We start from the raw sequence: 9069 nt of genomic DNA, 5'->3' as shown, positions 1-9069 counted from the left end.
AGGCGTGTTATGTCTTTTTGGACTTAGTTCAAGGCCGTATGTCATCTAATGAGAGAAAGGGATCAATTTGAGCACTTGGATGTGCAAAATTTTCAAAAAAGTGACTTAATGCACCCAAGTGTCTAAATTTTAATTAGATCGTTAAATCGTGTCTAAACTAGTCTCATTAGCTAACTTATGAATAAGCTTTATGTGAATACTTGAATCACTTTAATCAGACATCGTATGTGAAATGATACATGCTAAAAGTTTGTCATTTTGCAATCAAAATGATTGCGGAAATTTTGGATTAGCATGCCGTGGTGCATGGTGTCATATGCCGCAACGTATGACACAGAAAGTTAAGCGTGTGGCTTTATGCCACATGCCGTGGCACATAAAATGCATGTCGCGGTGTATGGCCTATTGTCTAACTTGATTTTGGGGTTTTTGATGCATGCAAGGTTTGAGATGAATGTATATAATTTAATTCTACTACATATTGCTCAAATACATTATGGTTTTGATAATTTTGCAAAACAAGTCTTTAGCCAAAGCTTTCCAAATAGTATTTGATTTTAGATTGGTGCATTTGACGTGGTGATTTTGTTATCCCCTTCTGTATTTAAAAAATATGGGAGGAGGTTATAGGGGTTATGGGCCTACTCTGTGTAAGGTTAGGAAGTTTTGATAATGCTCTATTAGGTGGGACTCAAGAGACTACCTATGCACAATAAGGATACCTGGTCTGTGACAATAGTTTATTAGGCCTTGTTTTATGTAAGACTAGAAGTCCTGGTTCAAGTATAGAACTTGCCTCACTAAAGGAACTGGGAGTACATGAGCATAAGCATAATGGATTATCAATATGAATTCGTGTATATGCATATTGTACTAATTTTTTTATTGAAATATATGTTACTTTATTGCTTGTTTATGATTTTACTTACTAATCAATATTTAGGGTTTATCCAAGTTATGAGGATGTATGTCTCATTCTGTTACCTTTGTATATAGGTGAAGTGAGTGTGAGAAAGCAGAGAAAGGAATTGAGAAAAGAGTAGCCTCACTTGATAGTGATACGACTACCTTTGTGTATAATGAATGTATAAAGTTGTAGTTAATAATTTGAGTTGCCAACTAGGATGCATAAGTATATGTGAATATGAATATGTTTTGTGGTTGAAAACTTGCTATATATGATGTTGCATCTTGTCGAGGGTACCACAGTAGTAGGTATATGGGTAGGCCTAGATGTCAATCAAGTAAGTATATGTTACTATATAACTTACTCCACTTATATTGAGTGTGAATTGCTATATAAAATTATGTGTATGTATGAGAACTTCACCCAAATGGTGAGGCTTGGCCTTATTTGCAAGAGTCGAGTACATTTATGATTCCTAATTATATGATAAGGTTTAGTCCTATATGAGGAAGTCGGATGATTGAAAGTGGAATAAGTCTATATGTGTATGTGATTGTATGTATTTTGTCTCATATAAGCCCACGAGTGTGTAATATGGCATTGAGAGGTCAAATTGAATAATTGATGTGTTATACGTGATATATTGTGTTAATTAGGTATATATAGTTCTTTTGAACTTAGTTCAAGTTCCAAAGTAGCCTAATGGGATAAGGAATAAGAATTGACTACTTAATGTACAAGTTTTAAAAGAAAACGTAGCTTTTTACACTCGGGTGTATAATTTTAGATCGAATCATTAGATCATGTCCAAACTTATCTCATTAAATAGAACATGTGATAAGTTTCATGCAGGCAATTGAATCACTATAATCGAATATTGAATGTGAAATTGGCATGTGGCAAAAGTTTTCCCTGCGAGCTATCATATGCAACAGAAGTTGCTGTCATGTGTGCTGTGATGCATTATGTGACATGCTGCAATGCATGGCACATAAAAGAAAGAGCCTGTAGGTTTATACCACATGCCACAACATATGGTGGTGTGAGCCCCAACATATGGCCTCTTTCTTAGAAAAATAATTGTGTTTTCTTGAGTCGTATGTTTATATTACACTTCTATTAGCCCTCTTATTTTAGTATACCTTTTTTCAAAGTCGGGATTCCACATTTTGAAAATAATGTGATGGCAATTACTCTGATATTCTATTGTTATTATGTTATGATTATGTATTTAGAATGGTAAAGTCTAGATGAGTTAAAGGACTTTTATAGGTATTCTTTCTTACTTCTAGACTATGGTATCCCTTTTACACACATACTTGTGATAGGGGAGTTGTTGACTTCTAATAGCACCCTTTCGGGAACTAGGGAGTTGCTAGATTACCCGAATATCTTATGGTAATAGTCCCAAAATAAATGATGTACTAGATGTCTTATGGTGCTAGCCCAACTATATGGATTTATTTTTACACACATCTCCCTACACACACCCTCATATACACACAGGGTAAACTCTCACTCGTATGATCGTGCTTTTTAACATGCATACTTAACTACTTTACCACTTATTACACTATATATATCTATTTATCCATTTCATTTGGAAGTCATTCACAATTCATCAAGCATTTGAAAGATACATTTAATTGCTAAAAGCATGCATATTGTAAAGCATTTACTACAAAAATCCACAAACATGAAATCATCATTTGAATATTTACTCTTACACAGTTATAATAGTTAATAAACATAACAAACTATATGGTTACCTCAACCCTTCTAGTTTTAAGAGAGGTTACCTATGGTATACTTCCTTATTCAAGTTCCTTTTACTAATCAACATATTACACACAATAATCTACACAAGTAAGGCCACTTAGAGTCAATTATCTTATTGACAAATAGTACTACTATAATAACTAAATACTTAAACACTATCAACTTCCTTACTCAAGTCTAAGTCTATCTACACATTTCATACGCATCTATTACTTATTGTAACTTTATGGAGCTTCTATCTAAATTTTCACCCATTTCCTCCCTTTAAGTTCAATCAATCTAAGCTACAACTTCAAAGCTTTATTGTTAAAGCTTAAACTAGTTACAAAGTCCTAATTTAACTTCAAAGAGCATTTTTATTATTATAAGGTAAAAAACAACTCCTTTAAACTTACAGATTTAGTTTCTCAATAATTTAAACTAAGAAAAAATAGTGTAGGATTAGATGTTAAGGCAGTACGAGACTTTCTCAATAAGTAACAGGTCAGAAATATCATCCTTGCTCTAAAAAATGCCTGCCTTAGCAGAGCTCTTCCTCTCTTCCTCTTTTTCTTATTTTCATAAGCTAATACACATCCTTTCTATCAAAATTTTGTGCCAGGCACCATGGTGCATGGCACAATGAAGGAAAGAGAGGTTTCTTTAACAAAAAAAATCTAAGCTACAGTCTTATGGAGATGGACCTTTTCAAGTTTTAGAACGTCTTAGTGACAATGCTTATATAATTGATTTATCTAGATCTTATAGGAATGTTAGTGCTACTTTTAACATTTTTTATCTTTCTTTTTTTTACTTTATCAATCCAAGGATGAATCCTTTTCAAGAGGGGGGAATAATGGCCTAGATAAGGATCAAAGAGGCATGCTTGAGGTCTAAGAAGGAGAAGTCTAACCTAAGCATATCAAGAAGGGCATGCTTAAGGATCCATTACAAGGGATTAGAGGCCCAATGACCTAGGCTAGGACCAAAGCTATGAAGGAGGATCTTAATGGATTGATTCAAGATGTTATTGAAGCCAAGCCCATGCCTAATGAAGAGGCCCAAGGTGCCATCTTCAACATTTGGAGTATTCAAGAATATTTATCACATGCAAACTGTAAAGTTCTAACTCAATACAAACTTTACCATTTCCAATCACATAATCAATAATACAAGCACAAATCAATATCAGAGTAATAGCCCTTTTATTTATTTTCAAATCATGGGATCATGAGTTCTAAAAACATATATTCAAATAAGAAGACTAACAAAAGCGCAATATAAATTTATGACTAAAAAAAGCACAACATTTTTCTCTTGGAAAAGTACCATGCATCGCGGTGTGGCACACCGTGCACTGTGGCATATATAACAGCAATTTATACTATCATATGATTATAAAAACTTCCTAACATATTCATTCACCTAATTTCACCATTTAACCTAACATTCTTAGGCTATTTTGAGCCTAAATCCTTAAAGCTTAACCATTCAACTTCATAATAATCACAAAACCTTAGTTCTATATTTGATAGCCCATTTTAAACCTTTCTTTTAGATTCCAACACCTTAAAACTTTATGATTTAATTTCTCAGCCAATGAAATTTAATGCAAAAAGGGTAGAAATGAAGCTTAGACTTACATGATACTTACCCAACAAGTTACTAATCAAAGCAGACTCCAAACCTCTAGATATCGCTTACCTTAGTAGATGAGAACCTCTTATCCTCTCTAGCTACATTTTCCATAATTCTTAATTCTATTTTCATGAGCTGATCATGTCAGCTTTAAGTAATTCTTGTTTAATACGCCATGGTGTATGCAGCTTTAGCTACAGCACATGGCATAGTGAGGTCAATCTCACTTGTGTTCATGCATTATACCTCGGATTGTCATTCTTTACTTCAATCCTATAAATACAACATCCAAACAACATAAAAAAATAACTCAATATCTAAACCTCAATCAATCCACTAATTACTAATTCACCTTTGATTAGCAACTAGTTCTCAGGATTGAAATTCAGGATGTTACACAAACTTGGAGTACAAGATTGAATATTTGACTAGTCAAGTAAGCATTGATTGCTATATTAGTTTCCTTAGCTATTAATTTCCTATTTTTATTTAGGACTTTATTTTTAATATCTTTTAGTGATTTTCTTAATTTTTGGGATTGCAAACTTGCAATTTAAGTTATTATATTTTAGGTAGGATCCTTGAAGTTGTCATCATTAAGGAAAGTTTCTAGAGTTGATTTCTATTGTTATTTTGGTTAACATTCCTATTTCTTTTCCATCCACTTACTTCCTTCTAGGGTTAGGTTTTTCATTTAATTGCTTATATATTGACCTTATATAATTAGTTTTGGAGGATAAATTTAATATACTTGTTGAATTATTCTTTGAAGGCTTGAACTTTGACCTAGCCTTTTTTTAAGGCTGTCTACGGATCCAAAAACTATATTAGTCTCCTATAAAGATCTTTAATCAATAACTTATCTAAATTGACCAAAATACCATTAGAAATTTGCTGGTTCCCAGCTTGAAAACTTAGGATGTTATAACTGTAGAGCTAGGGATCAAGAGCCAGGTATCTTTTAGGTTCCTCTTAGGTTAACTATCCAAACCTATCTTATTTAGTTTCTTATTTTTGTTTCTATTCTTCTTTGTGTTTCTTCTTAGTTTCATTTCTTGTTCATTATTACTTCTAGTTTTTTGCTTCTACTTTATTCTTTATTCTATTTTGTGTAGTACTTAACAACTGTGCATGTAGAGATTTCTGCATCAATTACCAAGTACAGTAACATCAAGATTAGCTGTAACACTAGAAAACAAGCCCTCATAGAAATATTGTACTAGATGTTCGCTAGTTATCTAATGGTTTAAGACTTTATCTAATAGATTTTGAAACCTAGACTAATACTTGAAAAAAATTCTCATCACGCCTCTGTTGCTTTCATAGATTTCCTTCCTTAGGGCTACAATGTTTGATACTAGGAAAAACCTCTCAAGGAATGCCTTTTTTAAATCATCCCATGATGTGCACTTTATATGGATGGGCTAGATAATAAGCCAATCTCTAGCTAATCCTTAGAATGAAAATGGAAATGCCTTCCATTGGACTTGCTTAATATTAGCATTATTTAGCTTTATTGATGAAGGTACCATGTATAGGTCATTTAAGTGTTTATAGGGGTCTTCTCCTAAAAAATCATGGAAATTTAGAATGTTAGAGAGTAAAGAAAATTCTTAGTTCAAAATCATTTTTATGAATCACTTGGCTTATAAAACTCAATACACAAAACACCTACACAGCAAAAGCAAAAACTATTTGGGTATAAAATACCAAAAGAAACATGTGCATACAAAAAAAAAGTGATATTTTGTACTATGTGTCACAACTCGTGCCACATGCGCCGTGGCATATGGCACAGAGGCTACAGTCGATTGCTCTATACCGTGTGCTGCGGCATGCGGGTACATGCACCACGACGCACACACTTGAATTTGCTGTCAAATGATAGTTATTGATATGAAATTCAGATACTCTCTATTTTCACATATGATGTTCATTGGAATGGTTCAAGTACCTACACGAAGCTTGTCTTGAAATCTAACTAATGACACTAGTATAATCTCAATCCAATATTCCTATCAAAAATTGGACACCTAAGTGCATTTTGATCATTTTCTACTAAAATCTTGCCACTCAAGTGTCTCAATTTGAAACCAAATATCATTAGCCACTTTTTGAACCTTGACCACATCCATATGGACAATACGTACCTAATTGACAACACACATACACAATATATTATACATACACTCATTTGACCTGTAAATTGCCCATTTCACACTTTAGGCCAAAATCACCAGTTCACTTCTTTATCTCATACACGGCCAAATCATCTCAAACATCATTCACACATCTCAAATTCACACACGCATACATTCCTCCACCAACCCATCCAATCATTTCATCATTCACACATATACAAGGGCTAGGGAGCTCAAAATCATCAAATACCATAATATGCATATGCTCAAGTCCTAAGATAACTTATACATATTTGCAATTACTAACAACAAATTCATTACACCAATTCTTACAAAGATTTAGGGGAGAGATGTCAACTCAGCCTATATCCTTTTCCTTTAAACCACTAGCACCAGAACCTGAAAAATGTAAATAACCACGGGTGAGATAGAAATCTCAGTAATCAATATAGCTCATTTAATACTTGTTACCAAAAATAACCATGCTAAAGTAATGAAAATAAAGTAATATCACACACATATATATATATATATATAAGTATGAAGAAATATCATCTTTTTAAGAGTATTTCCACACAAATATACATTAGCATGATCATCTAGTCATCAAGCGTTTAATGCTCCCCAACATGAAACCATAGGCTCTCCTAGATCAACTACTAGTTGATCTAAGCATACTTTTAGTGGTAGAAATACTCAGCCAAAGGTAATCTAACCCATCTACAGATTATGGCTTTTCCTTCTTCACATACTTATGATAGAGGCATCATTGACCCCTAACTACACCTTATCGAACACTAGGGAGTTGCCAGACTACCTGGATGTCCCATGGTAATAGTCATATATCATACTGCACCAGATGTCCCATGGTATCAGCCCTACCATATAGATTTTTCACTCACATATCTTCATGCACACATATCCCCACATATCTTGGGTGAACTCCCACCCCTTATAATCATGCTTTTTCCTAATTTTCACTACTTTTTATCACATTTCCATATCATAAACTTATATGCATAATATATACATATAAATTAAAATCAATAACCTTTTATAAATTAATTTTCATGCTAAAATCATTTACAATATCAAATTATGCACAAAACTCTTTAAAAGCACAACTTTATCATTTGTATTTACTTGTACACAATTATAATAGTTAATAAACATAATAAACTATATAGTTATCTCAACCCTTTTGTCACACATTCTATACGCACGATGTAGCCCGAGCAATGCTCAATCTATACCAATATGTGACAATCATCAATTATCACTCCGGATAACTTTGAATTCTCTAGGTTCTAAGTGCTTATAACACCCAATTTCCTCTTTCTAACAATATCAACCATTCTCACACACTCTAACCATCCTATTAAACATCCCAACATACCAAATTCATTGATCAATGTCCCATATTATCTCAAAATCCTTAAATTATACTTAGGGTTCGTCCAAACCCTTACCAAAAATTCTTAATCACCATAAAACTCATAAACTTAGGGTTAGAAGCTTGATTTAACTCCCCAAGATCTTAAATAAATCAATGGATTCGGTCTAAAGCCAAGGAAACTGAAATCAAAGCCCTCATTACCTCAAATATTCAAATTTTCACATAAAAGAGGGAGAAAAGGGAATGTGCAACTTACCCAATGGTGATTCAAGCTCCAAATGCCCTCAAAGTAGCCTAGGGATCGTGCCTTAGCAGACCACAAGCTCTCCTCTGTTGCTCTCTAATTTTTCCTTCTTCTCTCTTTTGTTTTTTAATTTGTTTTCGTGATCTAATAAGTGCTAATTTTGCACATGTGCTACGGTGCATTAACATGAATGTCGCGGTGTATAGCACAGAAAGCCCCACAAAATTTTAAACTTTCTTCCGTGCCATAGCCCACTTGAGCATTAACCTAACCCTCTTCTAAGGCTGTCCAAGGATCCAAAAAAAGTCTTTACAACCCTCACTAAATCAAATTACCCCTATTGCATGTATTTGAATACTTAGGCAAAATTGCACTAAAAATGTGATGTCAATGCATATGGTGACTCTTAACATATAAAAATGGTCCTAATTAGTTAAGAAAAATGTCTAATTGACCTAAAAATTATGCACATATCAAATTCCAATTTTGTCCTTGAATTCCCAAAAAGTGCAAAATGACCAAAATACCCCTAATATGCATACTTTTTCACTAAGGCCCAAAACCATAATTTAATGCCAAGAATGCACATTTTAGGATTTCTTACCATGAAATGTGGTCCTAAATGCCTAAGAAAAGTATGTAACAAATATAATCTATTAATGTCATTGCCTATGTCCCTACCACATTTTCAGGCAAGGTATATTCAATTTAATTACATTTAAATTATAAATTTTAACTAACTTTAAATGGCTAGCTATTAACTTGAACTTGTTGTGACTATTTGCTCATAGTACTTTGAGGACGTATGCTGCATTCATTTTATAGCTGCACATGTAGAGGAAATACCACAAATACTTAACGATTATTTAGAGATAACTATCAAGTATTCAATTAGTTGATGATTATTTAATACTTGATAGTTATTTGTAAATAATTGTCATCTAATTATGGCAAGAACAAGTAAAATGAGGCCTAATTTTTGCCA

This window comes from Prosopis cineraria, unplaced genomic scaffold (assembly GCF_029017545.1).
Source record: "Prosopis cineraria cultivar Desert tree isolate PC_DT_omini unplaced genomic scaffold, ASM2901754v1 PC1, whole genome shotgun sequence".
NCBI lineage: Eukaryota > Viridiplantae > Streptophyta > Magnoliopsida > Fabales > Fabaceae > Prosopis > Prosopis cineraria.
Note: the sequence above shows the minus strand (reverse complement) of the source record.